This window comes from Stenella coeruleoalba (genome assembly GCF_951394435.1).
Source record: "Stenella coeruleoalba genome assembly, chromosome: 19".
NCBI classification, from domain to species: domain Eukaryota; kingdom Metazoa; phylum Chordata; class Mammalia; order Artiodactyla; family Delphinidae; genus Stenella; species Stenella coeruleoalba.
The window spans coordinates 28,606,243-28,621,829 of record NC_137165.1 but is presented as its reverse complement, the minus strand read 5'-3'; the positions used below and the strand labels follow the sequence as shown (position 1 = coordinate 28,621,829).

At 37.1% G+C, this 15,587-nt stretch overlaps 1 protein-coding gene across 1 annotated transcript in view; it reads right to left on the bottom strand.

The window, feature by feature from the left end:
* PCTP (phosphatidylcholine transfer protein) overlaps window positions 1-15,587 on the bottom strand; it is a 227,894-nt gene that overhangs the window by 86,488 nt on the left and 125,819 nt on the right. The gene's annotated exons all lie outside the window — the stretch shown is intronic.

The following is a 15,587-nucleotide window of genomic DNA, read 5'->3' as shown; positions in this document are numbered from 1 at the left end:
CAAAACCTAAAGTCAGCAGAAGGAAAGAAATAATAAGGATTAGAGAGGAAATTAATAAAATAGAGATTTTAAAACAATAGAAAAATTAATAAAACCAAGAGATTGTTCTTTGAAGGGGTAAAAAAATTGACAAAGATCTGACCAGGCTCACCAGGAAGAAGAGAGAGAGGACCCAAATAAACAAAATAAGAAACAAGAGAAGAGAAATAATAACCAATACTGCAGGAAGATAAAAACCATAAAACAATACTATGAACAATTATATGCCAAAAAATTGGACAACCTAGAAGAAATGGACAAGTTTCTAGAAGCATACACCCCACCAAAACTGAATCAAGCATAAAGAGATAATTTGAATAGACAGATCACTAGAAGTGAAATAGGATCTGTAATAAAAAATAATAATAATAATCCCTACAAATGAAAGTCCAGGACTAGATGGCTTCACTTGGGAATTCTACCAAACATACAAAGAAGAACTTATACCAATTCTTCTCAAACTCTTTCAAAAGATTGAAGATGAGGGAACACTCCCAAAGACATTCTATGAAGCCACTATCACCCTGATACAAAAACCAGACAAAGACACTATCATAAAAGAAAATGACAGGCCAATATCTTTGATGAATATAGATGCAGAAATTCTCAACAAAATATTAGGAAACTGAATCAAACAATACATTAAAAAGTTCATACACCACGACCAAGCTGGATTGGATCAAGTGTCGCAAGAATGGTCCAACATATCCAAGTCAATCAATGTGATACACCACATCAACAAAAGAAAAAACAAAACTGACATGATCATGTCTAAGTTGTAGTTCTCCACCTCGTAAGGTTGTTGGAAGGATTAAATAATGTAGTATATGTCAAGAAACTATCACAAAACCTAGAACCCAGGAAGCATTATCAGGATCATCATTATAAATCCATTACTCTCACCAACAATGTATGTATCATTATCACTAATATCTACTTTATTTACTATTAGCATTTTAAGAGTTTGCAACAAGATAATGCATATGAGAATGATTCTTGCCAAAAAAATAGTTATAAATAGCTTAAAAGTGTTGACATTTATTTTACTCTGAGTTGAAAAATATATTTTTAAATGGAATAAATTGAATTTAAGGTAATTGTGCATTTCACAAATTTCTTGAAAATCATCTCTTCCAGAGTCTTAACTCCTGAGAATGCTGAAAGATGATTTCAAGTGAAAAAACAAAGACATTTCACCAATCTCTCCAGGCCATAATATTTGTCTTTATAAAGTTCAGCTGTATACTTATTGCTCAGTTAATCACTGGCTTCATGCAGAAGCTTAGTTCAATCTCCTACAGTGCATTTTATCAACATGGATGGGGTAGCAGGAGGAGATTTACTATCTTATACAAGACAGGGTTTTCTTAAACTTACAAATAGGGATAAAAGTCATAAGTATCCAAGGATTTTCTTTGTGTCCAGAGGAGTTGGGAAGGAAAAGAAGAGAGTCCATCTTCAACCAAAATTGTAGATACAGTTCTGATACTTATGTCAGTCCTTCCAGGCTCCAAGTGAGAAAAGAATAGAAAGACTAGGACACCCCAGATTGCTGATGACTAGTTTCTTCCAGTAGAAATCTCTGAGTTGTATTAGTTCTATGAACATGTGAAAGCTCAGCCCTTCATGAACACAGCTACTGTAAACCTAGTGGTTTCCAAGTAACAGTCATGGTGTTGATGATACTGATGATTAAAAAAATCACCATAACCCATCAGCATGATTTTATTGCCCTAAAGCTTTGACTATTGTTCACAGCTCATTGTTGTAGACTCCATTATGGCCTAACTCCAAAATCAAAGGGAATTTCTGGAAAAGAATGAAAGACTACCATCATCAAAATCACTCTCCCCCTCATGGCTGTTCTTCACATGTTCTGATATATCTTGTTTTCCTATACATGTATATAAATTTAATTTTAAACACAGGGAAAACTGTACCAAATGCCTCCTGAGTCATTAACAGAGTAACATTCATCCCTGACCTGTGTGGAACGTAAGAATATACATTCTGCAAATGTCACTACTTCTGGGACTCAACTTGGGAATCCCTGTCTCTTCCACAAACCTATTTTTTTATGATGAAGATGAAAATATTTTCATGTTCCTTAAAATATACAAAATGGAAGGGACTATTCATATTATTTATATAAATATATATATTTATATTATTTATATTATTTCTACAAACAAAAACGTTGTAGCGGAATATTAACACTGCCATCCAAAACTTAGAGTATTGGGACTTCCCTGGAGGGCCAGTGGTTAAGACTTCGCCTTCGAATGCAGGCAATGCGGGTTCGATCCCTGGTCAGGGTACTAAGATCCTGCATACCTCATGGTCAAAAAACCAAAACATAAAACAGTAGCAATATTGTAACAAATTCAGTAAAGACTTTTAAAACGGTCCACATCAAAAAAAAATCTTTAAAAAAAAAGTGTGAAAGAAGCTGCTCTAGAGAATTTGCCCACCCATCAAAAAACAAACAAAAAAATAAACCTCAGAGTATCTTCACAGGTTCCTGTCCATCCTCAGGCTTAGGTAGGAGCCTTGCTTTCTTATTCCCCACTGCCCTCAGTAGGTGTACAGTGATCCTCCTGAGACATGAGAGAATTTTCAAGTACTAAAGGGAGTTATCTCCATAGGGTTGGGTGTTGCTTCCTACCTTATTGCAGAACAGAATAATAGATCGGGGTCCACTGTGAGCACAGGTAGAATGATGTTTCCAATTACACAATGACTGAATAAAATAGTGGCTGAATTCCAGTAATGGAGTCAGGTTCCCCAGTGGGTTGTGTCTCCAATAGGCAATCTACCTTGGCAAACAATCATGTGACTGAGAGGATGGAGTTCTTTTCCTGATCCTGTGTAGTCCCTGGGCATCAGACAGTATTCCTCAGGTAGTGGTATAGTGGCATCTATAAAATAGCTTCCCTCAAAAAAGTCCTGATTTGTAACACTTGCCAATTTCTGTGGTGTGAATAATCCTACCACAGGTGATTTTAACCTACTAATGTGATGTTACTGAACTTAGAGTTGGGAAAAGATGCACACAAAAGGCTCTTGGGAGCCAGAATGAACCAGTAGCTCCAGCATAATCCTGTGATAATATCCTTCTCCTGGTGTGCTACGTCTGCACTTGCCTTAGGGGGTCCCCTCTCAGGTATGGCATCCAGGTATCCAGATGTTTGAGTTCCAGTCCCTTATTTCTCCTTTCTCACTTGGCTTTCTGAATGCAAAATCTCTCTTTGTGCTTCTATTTTCTAATAATAGGACTCAGTGGTCCATTTTAAAGAAGTTAGTGGCACTTTGAAAAAGAATCCAAGCACTTGGTTTCTTATTTATCCTTCTAGAATGAAAAGGAGAACCCCTTGCCTAGAAACACTGTAGCCTGCTTGCCTTTATTTAGAGGAGAATAAAAATGTTTTCATTCTTCCAGATGTATTACTCTCCAATAAGACCAAAGAGATTTCTGTAAAATCACCGAGAGAGAACGAAACAACAAATGCACCTGGACTTATGCTGTCTCAAAAACAAAATCAAACACAGTCAAATCTGGTACCAAAAGAACACAAATTTCCTGATTGTAGAGCGCAGACCTATATTATTCTTGAACATGTCTGCTTGTTTTTTTTTTTTTTTTGTGGTACGCGGGCCTCTCACTGTTGTGGCCTCTCCCGTTGCGGAGAACAGGCTCCGGACGCGCAGGCTCAGTGGCCATGGCTCACGGGCCCAGCCGCTCCGCGGCATGTGGGATCCTCCCAGACCGGGGCACGAACCTGCGTCCCCTGCATCGGCAGGCGGACTCTCAACCACTGCGCCACCAGGGAGGCCCTGTCTGCTTGTTTTACACGTCCTGAAAGAGGTATATTAAAGTTTCCCACTATGATGCTAGGTCTCCTTCTATTTCTGTCAATTTTTTCATTATAAATTTTGAAGTGATATTACTGGGTGCATGAAAATTTATGATTGTGCTAGCTTTCTGGTGAATTGACCCCTTTATCACTACGAAATGTTTTTTAAAAATCAAAATTAGCGATTTTGCCTTAAGGTCTATTTTGTATGATATTCCTTGCCATCTCTCTTTATCTAGGTTTTTACTTTCAACCTTTCTATATTTAAACTGTGTTTCTTGTAAGCAGCATATTGTTAGTTTTTATTTTTCTACTCTGAAAATCTTTATGTATTAGTTTGAATATTTAATCCATGTATATTTCAAGTGATTATACACATATCTGTGATTAATTATCTATGTATTTTTTCATTTCACTCATTATTATTCCAATTCTACCATCTATTATCTTATCGATTATACGTTCTTTAAGAAATTCTTTAATGTGTTTCCTTTATAATAAAACATGAATACCTGATTTATTAGTCTAATATAAATATAACATTTTATCACTTTAATACAATGCAAAAAAATTAAAACAGTTTACCTCCTGCTCTCTTTTGTGCTAATTCTATAATTTATTTTAATTATACATATATTTTAAATCCCATGTGGCATTGTTATTATTGTTTTATCCAGTCAACATTCACTGAGATTTAAACACAAATTTAATCTTTCTGTTGCTGTTCATTCTTTTCTGCATTTTCCTTTGTTAATCTGCAATCATTTTACCTCTGCAAATTTATCCTTTTAATATTCTATCTACTATGAGTTTGATGAACTCCCTAGGATTGTGCTTTTGAAAATGCTTTTAATATAACAAATTTATGAAGAATATTTTTCAGTGTACAAAGTTCTAGATTGGCAGGTTTTTATTTTTATTCTTATAATATTTTGAAAATGACTATCAGTTATCTCTGGCTTCCATAATTTCAGTTAAGTATTTCTTTTTTCCCTTTGACAGCTTTTAATACTTTATTTTATTTCATCAGTTAATACTGTGATGAATTAAAATGTGGTTTTATTTGTATTATTTTCCTGTATGTAACACTTTTCGAATCTATAGCTTGATGTCCTTCAGCAATTTTAAAAGATTTTCCACCACTATCTCTTTAACTATTGCCTCTGCCTTACCATCTCTTTCCATCCTTATTGTATCACACTTACATGTATTTTAGATGTTTTCTTCTTGTTCCATATCTTTCTTAGACTATTCAATATTTCCCATTCTTCTGTTATCTCAGTGATTCTGTATATTTTCACATTCTTTAATTCTCCTCTTACTTGTGTGTAATCTGCTGTTATGTTCCTATATTGAGTCCTTAATCTCAGTTTTATTTTTTAATTTCCATGATTTTATTTGATTTTTAAAAATATATTCTAGTTCTCAGCTAAAATTTTTCATCTCATCTAATATTTTGAACATACAAACCCCCATTAAAAAAAAAGTCTAAGTCTTATAAATAGAAGATCTGAATATCATACAGACCTTCTACTCTTATCTGATTTTATTCTTCTTTTTCAGTCATTAGGTCTTATATCCTTGCATAGCTGGTAAATTATTTTGAAAGGTATTTTGTCAGAAAAAGATGTAGTGATAATATGAGTTTCTGGATGATATGATTTTACTCCAGAGAGGATAAAATTTTGCTTCTATCTATAGTAGAGGTAGGTCACAATACAATTCTGAACTGATCTATTTTAAAGCTGGAATTTGTGAAGGATGATCTAGTTCCAGATTTATTTTACTGTTTGTAGATAACTCTTCAAGTGTCCTAAAAGAGTCAGGAGTAGCGTGAGCCAAATGAGGCAAGTAAAGCCCAGGATTTAATAAGTGGGTGCCTCCTAAAATTTTGCACAATACACACCAAATTTGCTTCATCCTAGTCCTGGCTTTGGTACGAACTGAAAATCTGTGGTATTTACCAAGCATTTTTTCCTTGACATGTTCTAAATTCCAGATTTATCTTCTCAGATGCCTTAAGACTTCCTAAGCTCTGCTTAGCTTCTCAAATTCTTTGCCTTGACTTATAAATAAGCAAAAACCTCAAGAGGAAATATAAAGTTTTTTTATTTTTATTTTTTTTCCTGTTGCTGTGCCATGGGCATGCGGAATCTTAGTTCCCCAATCAGGGATGGAACCCATGCCCCCTGCAGTGGAAGCCGGGAGTCTTAACTACTGGAACACCAGGGAATATGCAAACCTTTAATATCAGGTTCATCTACTTATACTTCTCCCTGGATTTTTCCCCTCTAAGTCACCACTTTCTCTGTAGTTCTCCCATGCTTTCAAGCAGATTTTTAAAAATTTAATCTACCTTTTCCAGTTATTCCCTGAAGAATGGCTGGTGGAAACAAGCTAGTCTATCATGGCCAGAAATGGAAATCCTTTCTGTTTTTCTATATGTGTGTGATAATGACAGGTTGAGAGACAATTTCACATTTTTCTCAAATTGTAAATATTCTTGTGGATGTTTTAAATCATCCACATGGATCTTCATTTTCTTCTGACCATTATTTAAATGTTGGTGTTCCTCAGTTTTTCTCCTTGAGTGGTACTATACATACAAGGCATGAAATGCTGCCCATATTCTGATGAATCTTAAGTTTATAAACCCATCCCAGAACATTCATCAGGGCTTCAACCCCAGACTTCAAATACTTCATGGAATACCTCTCTCTGGATATCTTCTGTGCTCCTAGAACTCAATATGGCCAATAATGAAATCATCATCTTCCTTTCTACCTCCTTATTCTCTCAACATATCTTTCTTCTTCTATTTCCTGTCTTAATTAATGATGGTTGCTTCCCCAGGATCTTATCTTAAACTACAAACTTTATAAAGTAATTCTCTACTCTTTTATATTAAACCTCACGTTTCATCAAGTCCTCTATATGCAGGAGTATATATGATATATGATATAATAGCATTTTTAACATATTTGGTATATATAGTATAAAATATTTAAATATGATCCCCTCACCTACCACGTACACACTGAGATTGCCCTAAGTTAGGATTTTGATTTCCACCTAGATTTTCCCAACATCCTGCTAATTCAGGGATGGCAAAAGCTTAAATTGTGCCTGCTGCCACTCTCTCTTATTTCTCTTCTTACCCTAATGACAAGCATCACTTCCTTATTATTGGATACGTTCCTGCTGAGTCCAGGTACAGTTCTGAAGTCCTTCTCAAAGCAGCATTCCATACAGACACTAGTAGACTTGATAAGAGAGTGGAGTCTCATTTGTCATCATCTTTCTATCTTTCTCATACATACAAATGGTATGTAGCTAGTATAGCTAGTGCCACCAGAGATACATCACTAAGGGAGAACTGATCATGCCACTTCCATGTTTAAAAAATCAATGAGGGTCTCCTCTTGCTTATAAAAGAAGGTAACAGCTCACTGTGTGTTTAAAGCCATTTACAATCCAATTCTAATGGAAAATTTCAGACTTACTTGTTACTGACAAGTATTCTGCACTTTCATGGAAACACATCCCATTTCTGTAATCTGAAGGTCATTTATGTTTCTTTTTTTTAACATCTTTATTGGAGTATAATTGCTTTACAATGGTGTGTTAGTTTCTGCTTTATAACAAAGTGAATCAGTTATACATATACATATGTTCCCATATCTCTTCCCTCTTACATCTCCCTCCTTCCCACCCTCCCTATCCCACCCTTCTAGGTGGTCATGAAACACTGAGCTGATCTCCCTGTGCTATGTGACTGCTTCATACTAGCTATCTATTTTACGTTTGGTAGTGTACATATGTACATGCCACTCTCTCACTTTGTCCCAGCTTACCCTTCTCCCTCCCTGTATCCTCAGGTCCATTCTCGAGTAAGTCTGCGTCTTTATTGCCATCTTGCCCCTAGGTTCTTCATGACCATTTTTTTTTTGTTTGTTTTAGATTCCATATATATGTGTTAGCATATGGTATTTGTTTTTCTCTTTCTGACTTACTTCAGTCTGTATGACAGACTCTAGGTCCATCCACCTCACTACAAATAACTCAATTTCACTTCTTTTTATGGTTGAGTAATATTCCATTGTATATTCCATTGTAATATATGTGCCACATCTTCTTTATCCAGTCATCTGTCAATGGACATTTAGGTTGCTTCCATGTCCTGGCTATTGTAAATAGAACTGCAATGAACATTTTGGTACATGACTCTTTTTGAATTATGGTTTTCTCAGGGTATATGCCCAGTAGTGGGATTGCTGGGTCTTATGGTAGTTCTATTTGTTGTTTTTTAAGGAACCTCCATACAGTTCTCCGTAGTGGCTGTATCAATTTACATTCCCACCAACAGTGCAAGAGGGTTCCCTTTTCTCCACACCCTCTCCAGCATTTATTGTTGGTAGATTTTTTGATGATGGCCATTCTGACTGGTGAGAGATGATATCTCATTGTAGTTTTGATTTGCATTTCTCTAATGATTAATGATGTTGAGCATTCTTGCATGTGTTTGTTGGCAATCTGTATATCTTCTTTGGAAAAATGTCTATTTAGGTCTTCTGCCCATTTTTGGATTGGGTTGTTTGTTTTTTTGATATTGAGCTACATGAGCTGCTTGTAAATTTTGGAGATTAAACCTTTGTCAGGTGCTTCATTTGTAAATATTTTCTCCCATTCTGAGGGTTGTCTTTTGGTCTTGTTTATGGTTTCCTTTGTTGTGCAAAAGCTTTTGAGTTTCATTAGGTCCCATTTTTTGTTTGTTTGTTTTGTTTTTATTTCCATTTCTCTAGGAGGTGGGTCAAAAAGGAATAATTTATGTTTCTTTTGTTCATGCCATAATCTTTTCCTAAAATTATCTTCCCTATTCATTACAAGCCTGTTTAACTCCTATAGTCTTATTCTTTCCTAAATTTCTCTGAGCAGAATTAGTTGATCATTTCTTGGATCTCCAGAACACTTTTAAAATCTTTAATAGTGAACATAGCACTTTTCATTATTATGTTTTTTAATTAGTTATACATATGTCTGGGAGAGCATTCCCTTTAACAACTGTGTCCTCACTCAACACAAAATGCCTAGCAGGTGCTCAATCAATATATGTTAAAATAGTAAATTCAATGGGCAACCCTCCTTTTTCTTTAGGAACAGTGTCAACAGTGTTTGCTTATTTCTCTTTACTCATTTATTCAACAAATACATTTTTGAATATCTTCTATGTGTTATTCATTGAGCCACATACATAACAGAAATCTGCCTTTTCAAGCAAAGCATCACACTGCACCTAAAGCAACAGGAACCAATTGAGAAACTACTAAGTAGTTTTTACACTAGCATTTCAATCTGTTGTGCTCCCTTCCATGGATTAAGGAACTGAAATGAAGTATTTGGCTTTCAGAGAGTTATGGCACAATTCTTGACTCAGTTTGATAAATATTGATCTTGTATAAATTACTCAGGAGAGGCAGTCAATGGTTCCCTGAACAACACACACACACAGCCCCCACTCCCTTCTATGCAAAGACATAAATCATTAATGAATAGAGCCCCACATGCTCTATGAATAAGTCCCTTGGATTCAAAGATGACTGATACTCAAGCATTTTCTCATTTGAGTGCAGACCTAAATTTAAGTAAGCAGTCAGAGTACATGAAATTACAATGCCCATTTGTTCACTGTAACGTAGAAGATGCATAATATGTTTTCAAGGGTAAACATGCACACTTCCAAGTAAACACCATTAAGTGCAACTGCACATTTGTGCCTTTAATAAAATTGAAAACAAAGGGGATAGCTCTTTAGAAACATCTCATGTCATGATCATTCAGTTTTAAGTTTCAGTTGCTGGTGGAAAGTGGAGGGTTAGTGTATGTATGTGTGTGGAATTGTGTAGAATTCCTTTTCTGTGACTACGGTTGAATCAAGGCTTTGGTTTCATCTGCAAAATGTGAATAGCACAAGGAGTGGTCTGTGTGGGGTAAGGAGTCATTAAGATTGAAAACCAAAGGGCAGAAAACATTGGTTTTTCACAGTTTTTAGTGGTAAGATTACTAATAAAAGTGTTTACCCTCCAGGGACTTCACTGAAGGGACAGGAGGGAGGATAAAGAGAGGGACTGAGAAATACCTTGTAGTCACTTGGCAGGACCCGGAATTTGTCATTCGAACTCACACAAGGGGTCAAAACAGTAAAAAACTTCTTGGGAAAAATAAAGGAATGTGACATTTTCTTTTGGTACCTTGATTCATGTGACTTTTCCCACCTTGAATGTTTTTTGCCTGGCTAATGGCACTATGGGCCCTCCCACTCCCAGTGGAAACTGGGGGACAGTGAGCCTCAGGAGTAGCTCCCACACCTCCTCTAAGGAAGCAGAAAGTTGAATTGGAATCTCAATTGCAAAGGTGAGCACCAAATGAGGAAATACCAAACATCCAAGAAAAGTCTATAGCATAAAAAAGAGACAATAAATTCAATAAACAGACCTTATACCCAAAGAAATAGAGTTAATATTAGTACAATAATTAGAACTAGGTTTGTGGAACAGAATAGATATGTTCTTTATTATTTCTGAAAGTAAAGGAAAGGTCAATAGATGAAAGTAATAGGAAGTTAGATTTCAGTACAGTGTGAAGTAAGAAATTTTCAAATAATTATGATCATCCCTCATGGGACTTCAAGCGAGCACATACAAGCTCTAGCCTTGACAAAATGTTTGTATTTTAATTAAATACTCAGTTAAAGGCATAGAAAGGTGCATTATCAAAACAGAGCAATTTAACAACGATAACAAGGAAAAAAATAATTAGCCAAGAGACTAAAATTAAACAGCCCAGACACCAGGGAACAGGAAGAAATAGCCCATGGTCACTGGACCTGATATATAGTAGCCCTAAAATAAGTATTTGTCAAATAGACCTAAGCACCATCAGGGCGAATATATATTCATCTTATTTACCAGCAAAATGACAGACATCATTTCCATTCAATTTTCATTCTAGTAGGGAAGCTAGCTAATAAATAAATACATAATATATATGTAGGTAGTGATAATTTCCATAAGGAATAATGCAGATGGGGGTAAGGGGATAGAGAATAATGTGTGATCACTTTTGTTGATTTGCTTAGTTTTGGAGGTGAAACGGGAGACATTTGAGCAGAGACCTGAGTAAAGTGAGGTAGAGGATTAGTCACCTAACACTGTACCAAATTACGCCAGAACTTATTGGCTAAAAATAATATTTCTTATCTCAGGATTTCAGTGTGTCTGGGGCCTGGGTGTGGTTGAGCTGGTTCCAGTGTTATTTTTTAAATTAATTATTAAAAGAAATTTTTTTGGCCGCACCACACAGCATGTGGCATCTTAGTTCCCTAATCAAGGATCGAACCCATGCCCCCTGCAGTGGAAGTGCAGATTCCTAACCATTGGACAGCCAGGGAAGTCCCAGATGTGATTTTAGACATGTTCCTATATTGCTGGGAACTTAGAGTTTTCTGAGCTGTGACAGATTCAGGATGCCACTAGCCATTTTCAAGGTAGTTTCTGCTGGCAGGTGGAAGCAACCTTATGACTTCAAGGTCTCCCCTTGTAACTATTAAATTTTAGACAATATAATTGCTTTAGATCAGCAGAAAAAGAGAGATATATGTGTAGTGGCCAATAGCTCCTGTTACATGTAATACCACATCAGAAGTTTGGACCTACTTAGATAAAATTAGACAACTGGATACCTGGCTAAAAGTCTCCTTGAAGTGATAGATCCAGACTGGGTTTCAGGCTTATTCTCTTGAATTCATATGGTAATGAGATCTATTTTGTCCATTAACGTTCAGGTTGTCACTCCTCCTACTTCTTATTGGGCCTGTTGCACCAAAATGGCAGATCAAGGGATTGAGATCCTGATCATACAAGATCCCAGGACCTGGAAGTCAAGAATATTTTCAATTTGGTGTCCATTCTCCAAACTGAGGCAGGATTATGCCCCGTTTCAGCAGGAAGTAGCCACAGCAGTGGGCCTGTTGTTCCCTGAAAGATTTGAGGAAGGTTGAAACAGGAGTGGGGTTTGAATCCAAGTCCCACGAAAACTGAGCTCGTCTGCCAAGTTTATGATCAACCTCTATCCAAACGATTATTCCTTTTCTTGACCAGCACCCACTCTCCTCAAGATTGAGGAGTGTCAAAGAAAAGTCTGGTTCCTTTTGCTCCAGGGGGTCTTCAAGGGCCTCCTTCAGTTCCTTTTTCTGACACCAGAACTGTTAAAAGATAAACTGAGACATATTAAAAATCAATTTGAATCACGCAGCATACAACCTATCAGATAGAAAGGAGCTTCAGGGAGCTGTACAAAATGAGAGAGCTTTATAGGCAGAAGGGAGCAAGAACAGGAAGCTATATTTTAAAAAAGTAGGTTGGTTATTGCAAAGTTACTTTCCTTTAGAAGAGGACAGGGGTCTATCAGGAAGATTAACTAGCGCTGATCAGAAAATTCCTGATTGACTGGTTTGAGATTCCATTTCTGGGAGAGCTGAAACTGTATGTAAGTCTGTCTTGCTTTGGATGTGGGACTTAGCATAAGTGACTCCATCTGGGGCCTGTGGTCTTATTTTTAAGGGCAGTTAGCCACAGACTCTTAAAATATTATATATTTTCTGTATATAAGGTGGTAATCTAATTCTTTCATTATAAACTGGGCACATATTCCATGTCCTCTGTAGTCTGCTAATTCCCTAAGGGAAAAATTTGTTCACTTTTATGAACTCCACTGCCTAGCATTGAGCCTGGCACATCATGTAGAGAACTTGCAAAGTCACTCACATAACATGCTGCCTAGTTGTTGTTCCATTATTATATCTTATGAAATGGAGCATATATCATATGTATCCAAGCAGACATACACAAAAATACATATAAATAGATTGGCAATATAAATAATTTTATGAAGTCCTCTTATTTTGTTGGCTCTAAACTCTGAGAACCTCAGAAAACAATGTGCTTCTGTGTTCTCAAGAAAAAAAAAAAAAATATATATATATATATATATATATATATATATATATATATATATATATATATATATATATATATTTTCTTCCTTGTAGTTGGGGAGGAGTGTAGAAACATAAACTTTGGGGAGGCAGACCTGATTACATTTTGTATGCCCTTCCTTTCTCTCTGCCACTTCTGGCTCCTGCAGTGGCTCTGCTCTTACAGGGTGCATGATGCAGTCACACTGAAGGGCATGTTGACAATAGTGTGGGCCAGGAGCATCAGAGACTGTGTCCATGGGTGTTCCCTGCTCCCTTTTATCTGTGGTCAAACTTCAGAGGCTGATGCTCCACTTTGGAAACTAGGTTTGGGTGTGGGATACTCAGAGCGCTGCCTCAGAGTGAGGAGGATTCAAAGTGACAAGGCTTAGAGCACCTTGGAGAGCACCCCCATGCCATGTTGGAGGGATCTTAGAGATGGTGAAGAACCATGGGGGAAAGGAGCTGCTTTTAGGAATGAATATGTCTTACCAGGTCACCGTTCAGCCTAAAATCCTTCAAAGCTTACTGGTTTTCTGGGTATGAAGTTCAAAATCCTTGCCATAGTTCTCAGGGTCTCCCACGGCCTCACTGCCTCCTTATTCAGCCACATGTGAGATGCCTTCCTTCATTTTCATTGCTCAGACCTACTGGCCTTTGCTAGTTCTTCAGATGTGACTGGTTCTCCTGCCTGAGGGGTTTTGTGGAAATGGTTGCTTCCATGTGGAAGTTTTCTTCTCCAACCTTTATCCAGCCAAATCCAACATGCACTCCCCTGACCCCTCAAAGTTGGTTAGTGCCCCCAGGTTTAGATTCTAGCCCCCTCTACTTGCCCTTTCTCACAACTCATCGCCTTTCAACAGCTTGTCCATTGTGTCTTCTTCACTGGATAAGCTCCTTGAGTGCAGACCCCAAGCCTGTCCCACTCATCCCAGGAACTGCCATACCTGTCCCCTTGCCAGATGGACACCAGATCATTAAGAAATACCTGTGAAGTGAACACACATCTTAAAGCTTTTAAAGATAATTCTCTGAGCCGACTGGGCGGTGCTACCAGAAACATGAGAACCAAATGGGCTCTGCCTGCTTTCTCTCTCTTTCAAACCCAGCTGGGAAGCAGGAGGATTGAAGGGCAGGCAGTAGAGGTGGGGATTCTGGGTGAGGAATCTCAGTCAGGGAGCCAGGCCAGGACCCTCATCGTGAAATAGGAACATTTTCAAGGAAGTGACCCTCTGCTGGAATTCCTCAGTTCCAAGGTTGTCATTAACTTTGAACTGTTATGCAGCGTGAATAATTTGCCTGTGGAAAAATGTTAGCACTAACAGTAATGCTACTTTCATCATGAAAATCCTGAAATCCTGACTAATCACAGAGGAACTCAGCCCAGACAGTGCCATTTCCATAACATGGAAGTATAACCCATAGCCACACCAGCAAAGCCACCCCTTAACAAACAAAGGACCTGGTGTTCTCATGGAAAGACGAATGGGAACCTGAGGAATCCTGAACCCCTAAAATGACTTGGGGAAATAATTTGGATTGAATTAATTTATTAAACATTAAAGTAATATTTAATGTAATGAATTCAAACCTCTATATTTGGATGGGTTGAGCCTTCTGGGTGTGTGTCATTTGGTCAATCTTTTCCAAATCATTAAAGACACTCATTTGAGTGCCTAAGATACATTCCCTTAGGGGGCAGTAATAAAAGTGAAAGAAGGGTTTCTATCCACAGAGATCTTATTGTCTATTCAGAGACAGACATGGGGAAATAAGTGAAACAAAGTGCTAGAATAATGATAATATATTTATACCTTTCAAATTCCAATGATACTTTCAGCCCCTGTGGAGAGGCAGAACTTGAAGAATTCAGCACAACCTCCAAAGTAACAGTTCTATGTTTTTTGGGCCTCTGGCATTTACTATTGACTCATGGGTTCTCAGTTTCCCAGGTAATCTCATATATCAATGCTGTGTAGGACTATTTTCTCCAAATTAGCAAGTGTGAATGTGAAAGGGTCTTAACTCTACTAATTATAGCAAGCTACGTGACTTTGTAAACTGCCTTAGCTAAAAACTCAGAATTCTTACTATTCTCAGTGTTCTTAGCAGATTATCAAACAGTGTTTAAAGGTATGGTTTGCATGACATTATTTTATGTTGGTTCTTTGCTCAAAGACTGTAATCCTAGTGCTTGTGTTTCAATGACTCTATACATAAAATGTCAACATGACCTTTATTACATGAGACATTTAGATTTAGTTTACCTAAAATTCGAGCTATATTACTGATAGTGATATTTTAATGATAAATTTATGAAGTATTCACTTTTTTGCATAATTCTATACATGTGATCACAATGACTGGGGCAGGGATTGCCACATGGTTTTGAGGGAACCATGGGATAATTTGGGATCAACTGGAAAGAAATGCTGTCTTTTTTTGACTTGGCATGAACCTGGGAAATGCAGGCCTACTTTCTTCTCTTAGCAGCCATCCTGCAATCAAACACAGCCTAATATCAAAGATAACTTGAAGAAGAACAGAGCTGATTCCTAATGTCAAGTTAAGCACCTGTACCATTCTCTACCTGAGACTACTCTACACCTGGCCTTGCATGTAAGTGAGCCTGAGATTCCTTTTTATGTTCACGTCCATGAGTA